We start from the raw sequence: 15867 nt of genomic DNA, 5'->3' as shown, positions 1-15867 counted from the left end.
CTAGTTTGTGCTGCCTTTTGGTGTGGCACAAGCTCTTCCCTACCTGGACTAACAACAACCTGGCTGGAGTCACACACTGGATGAGAAAGGAAAGGGCATTTCCCAAGCAGGAATGGCGCTGGAAGTGAGGAGCATTATCCCAGCCACATTCCCGCTGCACTGCTGCCAGGACAAGTGTCCCAGGCTAGAGCAGAGGTCAAGGCTCCAGCTCTTCTCTAAGGACCTGGCCACCTCCTTTAATTTTCCATCCTTCAATTCCCACAAAATGGAAATACATTCAATATTTGCAAATCCCGGGGCTCCCCGAGGAATTGCTGTCGTTAAGGGCTCCACACATCACGGGGAAAACATTTGTTTTTGCCATTAAGAGAGCCAGTCCCCCTCACACCGAAACGCAACATCTCTGTTGTGTGTGCCTGACAGTGTTCCTGCCCTGCTCCAAAGCACGCCGAGGGAAAAACGGGAGCCTTTCACTCCATTTCAATGGACTTTGGAACAGGCCCCTCATGCAATATGCATTCAGTCATATAGTGCTGGCAGAAAAGGCTCCTGAATGAGACAAAATATCTAATCAGCTGCATTTACCCCGTGCTTCAGTCCCCCACCTGCACCAGGATTACATTTGAGAGCGTGCAAACTGTACCAGAGTTTCCTCTATAGCATCAATCACCACATTGTGCCGCCGCATTTTGCATCGGTGAGGGAAGCAATTTATAATTTGAGGCGGCTTCGAGTTAGGAAGGAACTGATTACAGCCCGAGAAGTTTGTGGCTCCCCAGAATTCCAAACCCCACGGCTCGGGAGGGAATCATGTGCGGGGGGTTTAAATGGTGCAGCGTTAAAATGGCTGCTCCACCTCAGCCTGGAGGTAGGGAAATATTCCAGGGAGAGTTGTGGTGGATCCCGAGATCCTTGTGAATGGAAATGTCATCTCCAGAATGTATATCCCATTACCTGGGAGTGGAAAGGTGCTGCTTAAAAATCTCAAAGTGCTTCAGTCGTATTTTTTGTTTTAATTTTAAGGTGAGACACAGATCTGACAACAAAGCAGAGCTGGAAGTGTTTGGGAGAGCTGCAAGCTTGGAATTTTTTCAGGCAGAAATTACATTCCCTCCATGCTGAAACCAGTATGATTTGGGGAAAATTTTGCTGTGGTGGGTGTCAAACTGAAGGAGGGTTTTGTGCTTCTGTTTCTATTCCACATTTTCCATGCTGACCTTGACAGAGAGTCTGTTTATTAAATTTGTGGGCAACACAGAGCTGGGAGAGCCCCACCAGAATGTTAAGATCAGAATTAGCCTTCAAAATTATCTGGATAAATTGAAAAATCGTCTGAAATAACTGGCTGCAATCCAACAGGGATAAAAGTACGAGATATCGGACAGAGGCAGGAATATTCCAAAGCAGAAACAAGACCTGGGGTGATGATGAGCTCTGCAGAAAGAGACCCAGCAGCGGGTGACGAGCTGAACAGGGTGGTGGGGCAGAGCCTGGAGGATTTCTGCCCTTTTCCTAACTGGAGAGGATGGAGCTTGCAGGAATGAGGGAAAGGGTGCTCACATCCTGGGAAAACGATGGCTGAGGAAAGCTGGATGTGACACAACGCGAAGGAGTAAATTCAAATTCAGGCAAAGACTTGGTGCCACCATGCGGCTTGGGGAAATTCATCCTTCCCTGAACCAAACCTTGTCTGTCTTTGCTTGTTGGGTGCTCTCTTTTTTCCAGGAATGAGCCAAGAAAAGCCAAGATTGTGACAAACGACAGAGAAATTCCTTTTCCATGTCAAGACAGAGCTGTGTCCTCACTGGGAATTTGGTGCCCTGAGTTTAGACCCCTGTGTGCCTCTGGTCCCTGTGTCTGCTGCTCCTGAGCTGACCCAGACATTGCCAACCTCCTGCTGGAGAGCCGTGAAAGGTGTGGTGATCTCCTCCCTGCGTGAGTCACTTCTCTCATGGAAATTGGGAGAATTGCTATTTTACAGGTGCTGCATTGCTGCTCGAAAAATGCTCAAAGAGCCAGAGACCTCTCAAAAAAAAAAAAAAAAAAAAAATTAAAAATATTCAACCAAAAAGCTGCATTTCCGGGGGGTTAAAGCATCTTCTGGCACTTGGGGGGTGATGATTATTTTTCCTGCCGTGCCACCAATTCTGCAGATGACCTTGGGCTTCTCCAGCACCCATTTCCCTCAGCCCTAGAGGAGGCACCACACCACCAGCCCAGTCCCTAATGAGAAAGATACCCTGTGAGTGCAAGGTGTTATCCTTCCCCATCACTAATTACCCTCATTTATTAGCAGACCACCTCAGCATTTCTGCCTCCTCCTCTGCAGGGTAAAACCCACACTTTTAAACACGCACAAAGCTTTCTTTTCCCTTCAGACAGCATCCTGGATTTTTGGGTAATTCTTCAGGGGTGCCACTTCCAGGAGGGGGGGGAGTGCTTCCCTCTGCCTTTATTTCTAAGGAAAACTTGTGCTGCCCCAACCCAAGGCCTCTGTGTGCATTGGCACTGCAGAAATAAAGCACCAAAATGGCAAATTCCTGATAAATGCAGCCAAGGATCCGAGAGCTGCACTCGCATTTCCCTGCTCCACGAGCACTCTAATGGGGGCCAAATTAATGTGAGATCTGTTTTTTCTCAAGGCATCACCATCACCTCAGAAGTGAAATACCATGAGGAGATCATAAATGTGTCCTTGAGGTGTAAAAGAAAGGCAGTGAAAAATATGAGCACAAATAAAAACATTGGCTCAGGCTGCACACCCTGAATATTAATTTTTCTTTTTTTTTTTTCCCAAAATAGTATCTTCCTTTCAGGCTGAAGGATGTATGGCTTTATAGATAGCTGTTAACCTGACACTGACTGATAAAAGTCATCATAACTTGGGGGCTCTTCTCTTCCCACAGAGCATTTAAATGAAACCAACAATAATAATAATAAAAACCAGGAATCACTGGGAGTTTTCCCAGGGGAAATCCTGCCACTTTGTCCAGGTAGGATTCACATCCAGCTTGTGCACCTGAACTTCCTGGCCACGCTGAGACCCAGCAGTTCAGCAATCAGTGGCCACCTCCGCCCTACCTGTAGCAGCCACAGGTGAGCTGGAGCTCAGATTCTCCGAGCCAAAAGTGACTCCTAGCCAATTTTGTGGGAACACTCTGGCATTTCCCGGCTTGGAGAATCCTTGTTCCCTCCCAGAGCAAAACCCAAGCCAGAGGCTGCTTATCAGCAAACCTGGTGTGTGACTGCTGGTGTCTCACCTCTGCTCTCCTTGGAGCCAGGAGGGCTTAAGTCACTTATCCAACAATTCTGGCTGAGAGTTACAAAATAAACTCGTTTCCCCTCCTTTTCTGGGCTGTTGAGTTAAAAATCACAGAGATTTTCCCCCTTTTTAAAATCTGCCTTGCTTGGGGTTGCTTTTGTTGTTATTCCTCACCCAGAACTCTGTTCAGAGCGCGTTGTTTGGCTGCAGAGCCAAGGGCTTGAAAGCCCAGCCTGCCAAAGCCCAAACTGCCCCTGCAACTCAGTCCCTGTCCCTTTGTGCCTGGGGAGGGTGGGACAGGGGGAAGGATCAGACAGGCTTAATGGCAAATTAATCATCATTATCATAACAGGCCCCGTCCATAACACACGCATTCCAAGTTATTCCGAGGGCTGCGCTCCTCCTGAAGTCACTGCTCCTTATTTTATGCACCAGCCCTGGCATGGGGAGTGACAGGAGCATAAAAAGCACAAAATCCTCAAGATCAACCCCTGCAAACTCCACGCGGATGGAAGCATTGCCCACTCTGGGATTCCTCCTTCAGGGAGGCAAAAGAAACCCCAAAACATTGAATTCCATGCCCAAACTTCTATCTGGGTGGGTGTAAATGGAGCGAGTGACCACCAAGCTGGGCAGAGGCTGGGAGAGCTCTCGAAGGAAAAGCTCTGGACCTTTTTTTTTTTTTTTTTCCCTGCTTTTTCTCACAGAGTGATAAAAAAAGCCTGGCCTGGCTGGCTGTGCCAGAGCCTGCCCCGAGTTTGTGTGTCCCCAGCATTCATTAGTGATTACATGCCCCCCGAACACCTGCGAGAGCAGCTCATAAAGCACGCATTCATGGGCCCTGGCAGCACCAGCATGGGAACTGCAGGCTACAGGGCGACAGTCATTGTATCTCCAGATAAAAACATTCTCTCACTGAGCCCTCTGAAAATAGAAGCTGGCTGCAATTTCAGTTCGGCACCACACGGTATTTAAAGGAAAAAAATAAAAATAAAGAAGGGTTACTTCACCTCGGTCGCTCTTAAAGTCAGTTAAGTGCATGGCTGGGGTGCTGTCGGTGCACAGCAGCCTCTGCCACACAGCAGGGACAAATCACAGGGTCCCCAAGTGTTTCCTTGCTGGAGCATCTGGCAACGGTGCCATTTCTTCCCTTGCACTTCCCATTTATTCCCCCTTCCTGCCCACAGCAGCCCTGACAGGGGCTAAGTGTCAGGGTGGTCAGCAGGGAAAGGCCCTGCCTTCAGTGGTCCCACTGGAAGTATCAAAACACTTAAAGAAAATAAGAAGATCATTAAAAGAGAGAGAAAAAAGCACCCACGACAAATAAAAAGGCAGGAATCCTGGCAGTGAAATGTTAGAGCACAATGGTGCCTCACATCGGGGCAGGGTGTGCTGAGAGGGGTTGCAGGGGTTGGGTGCTGCCAGGGGCTGGCTCCAAATGTGTCCCCAGGTGTGGGCTGGGGGCCAAAACGCTGCCAGGACTTACAGGTGCTCGCTGGAGGTGAGCGGGTCCATGTCCCACCTGCCCTCACACAAACACAGCGTGCTGGAGACGAAGGGAATGTCACTGCCAGGGGAGAGGGAGCCCTGTATTTCGGGATTTGAAAACGAAGCCTAGTTTTGAGGAGCTTGTGAGTTTACTCCTTCCAAAAGCAGAGCAGCAAAAGGGACCTGGAATGGTTTCAGAAGTGACACAGCACAAAGGCGGGGAGGGTCTCTGCTGGCACTGAGATGGGGGCTAATGCGGGCACCCTGAGCCCTGGGATGTGCCTCTGTTCCACACCGCCATCCCCCGGGAGAGCTTCGGGATGGTGGCTGGAAGTGCAGCGCAGAGGGGTCCAAAGACACGATCCAGCCCTGGAATTCAGACTCCGTGTGAAAAATCCCTGCTTATTCTCCTGCACTGGGCCCCTGAAGAGAAATGAGGGTGAGGAGTTTGTCCCTGCAGCCTTTGCCATCGGCCACACCGAGCTGCTCGCACAGGAACAGAGAGGAGCTCTGCTGAAACGCCTTCATTTGCTGCCGATGCCTCAGGGGAGAAGGAGAGGCTGCCAGAAGAGTTTGGGACACTGCTCAAAGCTGCAAAGAGAGCAGCAGAAGCGGCAGCAAGGGACACCTGGATGTGTCAGTGGGATGGAGCTGGGGTCTTGCATCACTGCTTACACCAGAGCAATAATCAAGGAAGGTGATTCAGGACCTGTGAGAACATCTTTTGGGTGGGAACATGCCTCTGCTGGCTTATTCAGCATCTCTGTGATGTGACAGGTGTTTCCAGGTCATCCGCTGCTCAAGATAAACCCTAAAGCTGACAAAGTACTCAGCACATCTTCATTTCTTAATGCAGATCCTCCCCTCCCACCACAAAAATGCCACCTGTACAGAACGCAGTGCCAAAAACCAGGGAGATCCAACCAAGAAGTCCCCCTCTGCTGAGTCCCAGGCTGACAGGAGTGCTTTTAACATTTATGATTCTCGAGGAGATGTCGAAAACAACTGCATTTTTAAAAACCTCTTCAAAGATTTGCTTGACACAGATTTCCCAAGCAGCCAACCTGGGGTTCACCTCATGTAAATTTTATTCCCCTAAAAATTTAAATGTCTAGTCTGAAGCAGCTATTTAAACTCCCTCTCTAGTTGGTGAAGAGGCATCACCACCTCCAGAGGGTTGTTTCTCCCATCCTAAGTCCCCCTAACTGTAGGATTATAGCAGGAAGCAGCAGTGGAAACATGTCAGGAGCATTGCAGTTAAACCACAATTCGAGAGCAGCACCAGAGGGATTTTAATGATTGCACAGAGGGCAGAAGAGCTCATTTTTCACCTCAAAAGGGAGAGGAAAACCAAGCCCTGGCAACATATTCCTGGAGCACCATCCCAATAAAGTCCCCTGTACTTTTCCAGAAGGACCCGTGCCGAGCTCGGAGCTGCTGCTGGAGCCAGGGAAATGCTGGAATGCACCTGCCTCTGCCCACGTGGCCTCTTCCCCAACCACCCACAGACCATCCCAGCCCTTCCAGGCTCCTCTGCACATTCCTAGGAACCCACAGGCTGTGGTGGGACACTCCTGCCTGAGCCACCCTCCCAGACTGGCAGGAAACACCGGCCTTTGGGATCACCTCTGGTTCAACACCGGCCTTGGAGCCCCGAGGCTTGGCCTTTGGGGTTGTTCCTGTCACTTTGAGGATTTGGGAAGAGGTGCTGCATGGCTGGGAAGCTGTAGGAGGATGCCAGGCATTTCAAAGCAGGGTCCTTTTGCAGGGTGAGGAGGAAGAACCCCGGAGTTCACACACAGAGCCGGAGACCCCAAGATCAGTGCATTACATCCTACATCCTGAGCTGCCTCCAAATCCCACCATTTCCACTCTGTTGCTATTCAAGAAAGTGAAGAAAATACCATCTTCTTTCAAAGAAGGAAAAAAAGGAAAGGAAAATATGCAGCAAACTCTCCTGTGTGTGTTTTTGACTTAGTAATATCTGTAGCCAATTTTCCCAAGAGACACAAACAAACACATGCCGAACCGGAATATCAATGAGGGCTTTTTTAGAGCAGGCACATTAAAATGCAAAACAGGAGATAATGAGATAAAGCAGCAACTTACAGGTTTCTTAGTTCCCGATTTTTAAAGCCCGTGAAGTAGCTCGAGGAAGGGAACTGTGCTGAATCTGGTGGAGGGCTTGGCCGGAGGGCAGCTCGTGAGGCTGAAGGAGTGACTGAGGGTAGGAGAGAGGAGCAGGGAGAGGAGGGGGATCAGGGAGCCCATGAGAGGCAGGTGAGAGCGTTTAATGGCTGTGAGGTTGAATCCTCATCTGAGGCATGCTGCTCTGCACCTGTGTGCCCTGGGTTTGGAGGGGCAGAAGCAGCACAGGGAGCTGGGAATGGGGAGAAGAGGCTGGGAGGGTGGAGGCACCCTCACATCCCTCATCTCCCCGTGATGCCTCACCCTCAGACCATTGTTCCTCACTGTTAGAGCTGCTCAACACATAAAAATCACTCTGGCAGAGGAGGGGACCCCAAGAAGGGGCAGAGCACCCTCCTGCACGAGCACTGTGGGGTGCTGGGTGAATTCGGGCTCTGGGACAAGCCCGAGCTCGGCTGACAATGTAGCAGCAGCCTCTGAGGCTTTCCTGGACTCAATACAGCCATGCTGAGCAGCAGAAAGGTGGTTTTGTTCCTCCTTTCAGAGCTCCAGCCCCGCTGAATAACAGCTCCATGTTTTCCCACCCGTCTGCCTCGCCCGCGCTCCCGCAGCCCCGTAGGTGACACTGGAAAATTCGGGGTCACTTTGAGGAGGTGACATTTCGGGTGCCGGTGCCAAAAAGATCATGAAAGGAAAATGAAAAGAAGAATGAATGAGAGGAAATGGAGAGAGGGGGAAAGTATAAGAAAGAGCCATTATTTAACCAGACCTGGCCAAGGGTAAAGGTTTTAATTCTTTCCAAGTGCCATATGTGGTTGCCTGTGGGGGAAAGGCAAAGCCATATTTATCTGACTGAACCAATAATTCATATCTGTTTCAGAAGCCGACTTTGGTGGATTGTAGATCTACAGCTGTTCCTAGTCTAGGTCCAGACTTTCCCGGTGGGAATCACTGTAGCAACACGTCTGACTTATAGGATTCATATGGAGGGGGATAGGAGACCCAGAACTGTAAATTCAAACCGTGTGTACGTTACTCCTATGTGTTCAATTCAAAAGCATTTAGAGCTTTTCAAAACAGTCCTTTCACTACAGGAAAACTCCCCCACACTCACAATTTAAAGGAAACAGATCTTTCATGTTTACCCTTCCTGTTTCTTGTAGGAGGTCTTGAAATAAAGGTAAGAATGCAAAGCCGTTTTATATTTTTCCAATAAAATTTGGAGCAGTTGCCCTGTTGGACGTGTGTGTGTGTGTGTGTGGAGGGGGATGGTGGATGTGTTAGGGGGGAATAAATCACGGTGTCAGGATTAAACAAAGAAGGCTCAAGAAATACTTTGACTTTCCCTCGTTTTGCTAAGGACTACTCAAGATTATGTTTCTCCTCAAATTTGTTTTTTGACACACACGCCCCTCACAGCTTAAGGACCATCAGAGAGTGACAAGAGTATTTTTTAGTTCATTTTTACAGCAGAAACTTTGGCGTTTTCATTTAGCTGCTTGAGGAAGAGCCACCTTTCTCCCTGGGGACACTCAGAGCTGGTGTCACTGCCGGGCACATGGAGCTGGCCAGGTCTGCGTCTCTCGTTGCTTCTTGAGGAACTGACCCAGACCCAAACACAGAGATGGGGAAGAGAGATCCTCACCCAAACCCCATCCTGCTGAAAATGTCAGGAAGGACCACGCACTAAGGAAGAGCCAATTTCCCTCAGAGATCTGTGGCTGAATCCACGGCAGAGCCCTGCAATCCCTAAGATACCTCCCACTGCAGAGACAAAACAGTTGTGCCACAGGGCCAAAGCACAAGTCTGCCTCAAAGCTGACTTTTGTAACAGGTTTTAGCTCTTTATTGATCACAGCAGCAAACCAGGTGCTCCACAGCTACTGCAGGAGCCTGAATTAGACCTGGAAACCCAGAATGGTTTGGGTTGGAAAGGACATTAAAGATCATCCTGTTCCAACCCCCTTTCCATGGGCAGGGACACCTTCTGCTATCCCAGGCTGCTCCAAGCCCTGTCCAGCCTGGCCTGGGACACTGCCAGGGATGGGAAGTCCACAACTCTCTGGTCAACATGTTCCAGGGCCTCCCCACCCTCACAGCAAAGAATTTCCTTCCAATCTCCCATCCAGCCCTGCCCTCTGGCACTGGGAAGCCATTCCCCGTGTCCTGTCCCTCCATGCCTTGTCCCAAGTCCCTCTCCAGCTCTCCTGGAGCCCCTTTAGGCACTGGAAGTGGCTCTAATACCCCCAGAGCCTTCTTTTCTCCAGGTTGGACCCCCCCAGCATCCAGTCTTCCATTTCCCCCACTCCTTCCAGCAGATGGGTGCTGGGAGGGTGATGGATTCAGTTCTGTTTTCTGCACCTTGCCTGGGAATCCTGCCCTGCAAGGTGCAGAGAGGAGCTGCCCTCAGCCCCGTGAGCCCTGGGCTGCTGTGTTTCCTGGGCACTTGATCTCAGTTTTGTTTGCTTTCTGTCTCTCTGCCTGTGTCATGTATTATGGATGATTGCCATGTAAGCTCTCCTTGCTCACCACGCCAAGGAAAATAAGGAGTTTTGAGCTCTGAGTTAATCTGTGCTCTGTGCCTTAGCAGAGAACCACTGCAGGGCTCTTCCCTGGTCCAGGACACGACAGAAACCTCCCCAAACCAGGGATTCAGAGTTCCTTTTGCACCAGTGGAAGCTTCAGCCCATCTTCTCTTCCCTCCTGCCCTTCCCTTGCTGAATCATCCTGCTGGAGGGCTCACTGTAAACCAAAGGAACAGGAGATTAATAAGGATGGAGACAGCTCCACAAATGCCACAGTGCAAGCCCTGAGTCAGACACCTCACAGAACAACAGAGAAAATTGTTTTCCTCCTTCCCCTAACACATGAACCGGTGGGATTTTTTTTCCTCCACTGCACTCTGGAGCACAGAGCCTGTCCAGAGGAAGGACAATTTACACCTGGGAGCACCCAGGGAACTGCCAAGGGTGAGGTTGATATCAGGGGAGTTTCAAACCTGCAGAGAGCGCGTTGCAGTTCTGACCCAGATGTCAAATCTCTGCTTCCTGTAACATCACTTGCCACGGGGTTTACTCCAAACCTTAGGAGAGAGCTGCTGTACTCCTGGAACCAAATGTCTGAGGATGGAACACAGTGGGGATGACATAAATGCATTTTAACAGGGGCATGGAACCTGGTAACTGCAGCAGGCTCAGCCCAAATCTCCACTTCCTCTGAGCAGGATGAACTTCAGCAATTCAGGCAGCATCCAGCACTTGGAAGGATCTATAAAATTTTGGCTGCAACTGTCCTTAGCTATGGATTCAGATTTCCTATAGCCCTGACCTTAGCATCTCCCCTTGAAAATGTCAATGATGAGCTGCTGCTTAATATTAATAAATTTTATCTGCATCTCAGCAAGGGCCTGCTCAGATGCTCAGGCTCAGATGAGTGTTGGGACATCTCCCTAGGTGAGGGACAATATTTCAGGACCCTCTCTTGATTCTCAAAAGAGCCAAAACCTGGTGGTACTCTTGACCCAGGAGGTGGATGGTGGTAGAAAAAGCGGGAAAATACTTTAAACGGAGTTTTTGGCCGAGAAAAATCTCCTGTTGTATGTCCTAAAAGAGGTTTTCATGGAGAATACAGTCATTTCAAGCCCTGCTCTCAAAGGCCTTATTGGTAAATTGGAGCTGACAGAAAACTGCTTCTCTCTGAATTTCCCTGGCCGAGGTGTCACGTTGTGCTGGGTGATCGATGGGACGGGCAGTGACAACTCACAGCCATTCCTGGATGACTCCAAAGGCTTTGCTGCCTCTCCTTGGGAAGGCTGAATGAAGGGAAAAACCACTCTCAGCACCCACACCAAGCTGCAGGCCCTGGACCACACACACACGATCTCCTGAGATCCAATCATCCATCTCTGCATCCATGCTGCACTGAGAGGGACCAGAGGTGGGAGCTAAAGGAGGATCCAACAACACCGTGGGACACTGAAAAATTGTTTTACACCAGTTTTAGAGGCATAGTTGGGAATATTTTAAGAATAAGAAGCAGTGCTATGTGGAAAACAGCCTGCTCTGGGTGTGGCTTCCACCTCACCTGAGCCAAAAATGGGGAGCCATCCACCTGAACACTGTTCTCTCTGCAGAGAAACCCTCGAAAGCTGCCAGCTGATACCTCTTTCCATCCTTCCCTCTCTGTTTTCCTGCTCAACAGCACCTTGGCGAAGTATTTTCTAGAAATATTTTATGATTTTGGGGTCTAGCTTGGAGACCTCCACAGGTCTCCTCCTTCTCCAGCAATTTCACAAATAAAACGCTGGCAGGGGGCTGGAAAAATCCTGTTTGTCTTCTTCAGAGGGGAGGTTTCCATAGGGGAGGGGATCAAATCACAGCAGCCAGCATCTCTCCCTCGTGTTGAACCTGGAGAGAGGCCCCCTGATGTCCCCATGGACAGTTTTAAACTGGTTCCACTGGGCATACTGGAGCCACAAGTGCAGCACCCTGGCAGCAACACTCTCTCTTTCCTAATTTTTAGGGACCTCCTCACTAGTCCCAGGTGTGCTGCCCTAAAAGCGCTCTGCAGAGCACGGCACAGGGTCTGCCCCAGAGCGCCTACACTCCTCCAGGAGCCATGCTGCAAAGTCAAAAAAAAAAGGGATTAAATGGTTTCCTTTCCCTCTCTGGGCTCAGCCATTCCCCACCCCCCTCCAAGGCTGGCCCTGGAAGGGGTTTTTGCCTTTTCTCAGGTGATGGGGGAGGGATCCAGCGCTGGACCCAGAGGCCCCAAACCCTGCTCTGACTTTGCTGCCTGAAGCACAGAGCTCTCAGAAAACACAGATGAAAGGGAAGCTGGGGGAGGGCTCCAGACTGGGAGAAACAACCCTCGTGGCAGGTCCTTTGGCAGGGGTCAGGCTGCAGGACACAGAGGAGATATATTAAAAGGGGAAGCTGAAGGAATCCAAATAATCAGGCTCCCCACTGGATAATGCCTTGACAAGAGGAGATGCTGCCGGAGCCAACGAAAACTGACTCGCACAGAGGGGCAGAAAAGTAAAAACTCCCTGCACAGAGGGGCTTGGGCTGGCCAGGGAGACCTGGGAGGCACGGGGGAAGGGCTGAAAGCTGGAAGGAAATTAAATAATAGCCTGAAATTCCCAGGTGAAGAACAATGGAATTGAAAACAGAAAGGCCCCTGAGAGATAAACAAATCGGGACGGAGAGGCCAAACGCAGAGAGAGAGAGACCTGGGGGCTGAATTCTGCACCCTGTCCTGCCATCCCACCTGGGCTGGAATGGGGTACAGCCCTGCCAGGCACCCCACAAGGTTTGGAGAAGGCCTAAGTGCCCATCCTAAAAATTCTTATAACCTGAACCAGCAAAGCCACATGAAAAAGATCGGTTATCCCTATTTATCTGAGGCACAGAGAGATTAAACTCAGTTCTCGTGCCCTGAAAGGCTCTTTTACACTCTGTTTGTCTAAAAGGACTTCTCAGATGATATAAAATGTCCCTACTTTCCCTGGGGAAAGCCAGCACAGCCCCACAGAGAGTTCTCAGCAAGATGAGGAATTAAATCCATGCTTGGGAATCCCAGGGAAGATCCCTGGATGTGCAAGGCCCTCAAGAGGAATATTTCATGGGATATCCATCAGGAAACAACCTGGGAGACAGAAATCCATGGAACAGCTCTGAATAACTTCTGACACAGGTGTTACAAACTGCTGGAGCCTCGCTGGCTGCGACAGATGTGTTTTGATTGAGGACATGGTCCTTGGAGGGTGGCAAATTATTGACTTGGAACCCAACAGCAAATTTTTTTGTTTTGTTTTCTTTTTTGGCAATTCTGTTGTGTTTTAAAAATTCATGGGCAAGCCCTGAAAGCACTTTACCAATAAGCATTAATATTCCCAGAGGAGAAACTGAGGCCTGGGGAGTGGGAGTTGCTGCACCACGGTGCAAGAACAGGGCAAAGAACCCAGAGAGCTTCCACAGCGTTTCCTTGCCCCCCCAGCACCCACAGAGAGTCCTGCTGGGATTTACCCACTGCACCAATACTGAACCTGCCCACTCTGCTAAATTCCCTACAAATGGGAAAACGCAGGAAGCAAAGATGGAAATCTGAGTTTTCAGCTCCAACCGAAAACTGTTCCCTAGTATTGGATGCCCTTTCACACCCTGCATTCTTGCAGCACCAGCCCAGTTTGTGTTCAAAAGCCTTTTCTATTTCCTTTTCCAGTGCCACATGCTGCTGTGTCAACATGATACAGGGTCTTCCTAAACAAAGGAATGTGTGTCTAGGAACCATCCACAGGGAATGACGGCCAGAACCCCGCCAGCAGGGAAAAAAAACGAGGTCCCACGCTCCTTTTTACAGCACAGCTTAAAAACTGGGAGTGGGTAGCACCTAACACCGGGTGTCGGACACAGGATGGGCGAAGTCTGACACCCTGGAGGTTCTTCCATGAGCCCAAGGATTATCCCTGCACAGGGGAGTTCATTTTTGTCCCTCTCTCTGCCCCTCAGACAGGTATGAGTGGCTGAAGGTGTGCATGGATGGGTTTGAATTCCCCCTGTGCCCGTCAACCACGGCCACAAAGACGCAGGAGAGTCATTAGACCCCGCTCTGGTCCCAGCTCTGCTCCCAGCTTGTCATTCCATCCTGGCCAAGGCACTTCCTCTGCCTTGTTGCCTTCACTCAAGCTGGTTCTGAGGCTGCAGCCAAGAAGGTTTTCATCAGAAAATGTGGTTCAGAGGGGAACATATGACCTGCAGCTGAGCTCTGTTGGGGTGTGAGACCATTGGATTGCACAGTGGCATGCCAGACCTCCTCATTTCCATGTAGGATTGATTCAGAGCACTGCCAAGGATCTGCAGGAAGCATATGCATTTGTTTAACATGGTGGGAGCACTAGGAGGAAGCTCAGGAAACATCAAGCCTTGTTGCAAGAAATCCTGCCCCTGGAAGCTCAGGAAAGTGGCCCAGGCTGAGCCAGGATGGAGTTTTCCCCCCAGGTGCCCCTGTGGGACATTGTAAAGGAGAAGTGAAGCCAAAATCAGCCTCCCTGATAACAGGGTGACCTCCACCTTTCCTGCCTTGCCTATCGCTGCAGATCCAAGCCAAGCAGAAGGGAGAGGATGTGCCTTCCACCCAGTCAGTGCCCTCTCCATCTGCACTTCTAGTTTCTGTAGTTCTTTCTATTTAAGTCCAGCACAGTTTTGAAATGACACAGACGACCTCTGGACTGGAATCTCAGTGCAATTTGCCTCTGTCAGGAGAGAAAGGGAAGCCTCAGACCCGCCAGACTTCCCTCGCGAGGACTTGGCCCCTTCATTTAGAAGAAATCCTAAATATTTGTTTTAATTGCGAAATGGATCCTCATAAACCAGCAGGCCTGTGTGCTATCAGGCTTTGGATTGCATCAAGCCTGGCATGTGGGCTCATGAGGCAGATGGTCAGGGAAAAGCACCTTGGCACAGCCTTGCCTGGCATCTCGCAGACAAAGGGCTGCACCAGGGACGGCGCTGCCATCGCAGCGCCGAGGATTTTGTCTTTCATCGCCCCTTTCCAAAGGCTGGATCCAGCAGGGTGCTAAGCTTCTGTCAGTCTCTGTCAGCCCTTCACTCCCAATGTCTTTCTCCCCACAGTCTGGCTGCTAGGGGAGTGAGGTCTCTTGGCAAAGCCAAGCCTGGGTCTGTTTTCTGAGCCGCCTGCATGGCCGTGGGCGAAGCACCAGCTCTGTCTGCACCCCCAGCCCCTTCCCAGCTCCCTTTCCTGGAGGTTTTGACTGGCTCCATCTGAAGAGTGCCCAGGCACACCCCTTACAACTCAGATTTTCACAAAGATTTAACCCTGGCTGACTCCGATCCCGAATTCAGTATCTTACAACTCCCCAAAGGAACGTTTCTCACTCGTTGTTGGGGCCAGCGATGGGGTTCAGCAGTGGGGCAGCTCTGCTCCTCCAGGGAAGGGGAATGCCCTACCCAGGAATTCCAGATGTTTTCCTCTCCCTGAAACTCCCAGAAATGAGCTCCTGCTGGTCCACACCTCCCATGGAGACCGAGGAACCAGAAGAGGGTTGGACTTGCAGACTGGAGGAGGAACACTGCTGAGGATTGGCTTCCTGTGAGCTCGGGCTGGGCAACCTGGGCATGGCTCTGCACATGAAAATTTTGCCTCTATTTAAACTCTTTGAGGGATGAGTTGAAAAAAAAGCCAGATACCTGTGGGTGCAAGTGATATTCCTCCCTGCCCTCCCTAATGGCTGCTCAGATAAACTCCAATCTAAAACGACACCAGAAACCTTTTGATGCCTCCTCATGGCCAGCATGGCCAATTTAGCCCATTTTAGGAGATCCAGCACGAGCAACGGCACAAACACAGGCTGGTAAAATTCTAGCATTTAAGAGTATTAATTTAGCCCGGCACATTAAGTCCACAGATCTTTCTGCCAATTATTTTGGATAATTGCAACTATCACCACAAACAGTTTGAGATGTACAGGATCTGCAATTATCTGTATTACCCCCCCCACTGTAAATGAAAGGGATAAGGAGTAGAACCATCAGGGAACGACTTAAAGCTTCTATTTGCTGCTGGGAACATCTGAACCATTTCTCTGACACCTCCAAAAATTGATTAAGGGGAAAGGGGGTGGATGAAGGGAGATTTATCTACAAACAGACTGAAAAGAGGGCCTGGGACTGCAGAAAGGTATGATGGAAAAAAGCTGAAGAATGAAATAAAAAGGGAAATAAAGGGGAAATAGTAGAAATTATTAAGTGAAGAAGCCCGACATGGTGGTTCCAGCCTTTTTCACAACCCAATTTAGGCTTTGGCTCTGCTGAAAGGTCCCGGGGGAGGATGCAGACAGCGATGGGCGCCCTGCTCTAGGGCCAGCTGGTGCCAGGTCACCCCTGCACCCGCAGCAGGGACATTGCCCACCCAGGGAGGAGCCAGGCAGAGCAGATCCAGCCGGGAATGCC

At 50.2% G+C, this 15867-nt stretch overlaps 1 long non-coding RNA gene across 4 annotated transcripts in view; it reads right to left on the bottom strand.

Annotated features, from left to right (window-relative positions):
* Positions 1-15867, bottom strand: part of LOC116455606 — a 95295-nt gene that overhangs the window by 55575 nt on the left and 23853 nt on the right. Inside the window, exon 1 of one of the 4 annotated variants that reach the window (XR_004244429.1) lies at positions 6860-7126. The exons of the other annotated variants lie outside the window; for them this stretch is intronic. This is a non-coding gene — a long non-coding RNA (uncharacterized LOC116455606). Of the gene's footprint in view, positions 1-6859; positions 7127-15867 lie in introns of those variants that run through there. 4 annotated transcript variants of the gene reach the window in all.

This window comes from Corvus moneduloides, chromosome 25, assembly GCF_009650955.1.
Source record: "Corvus moneduloides isolate bCorMon1 chromosome 25, bCorMon1.pri, whole genome shotgun sequence".
Lineage (NCBI taxonomy): Eukaryota > Metazoa > Chordata > Aves > Passeriformes > Corvidae > Corvus > Corvus moneduloides.
Note: the sequence above shows the minus strand (reverse complement) of the source record. Positions and strands in the feature narration are given on the sequence as shown.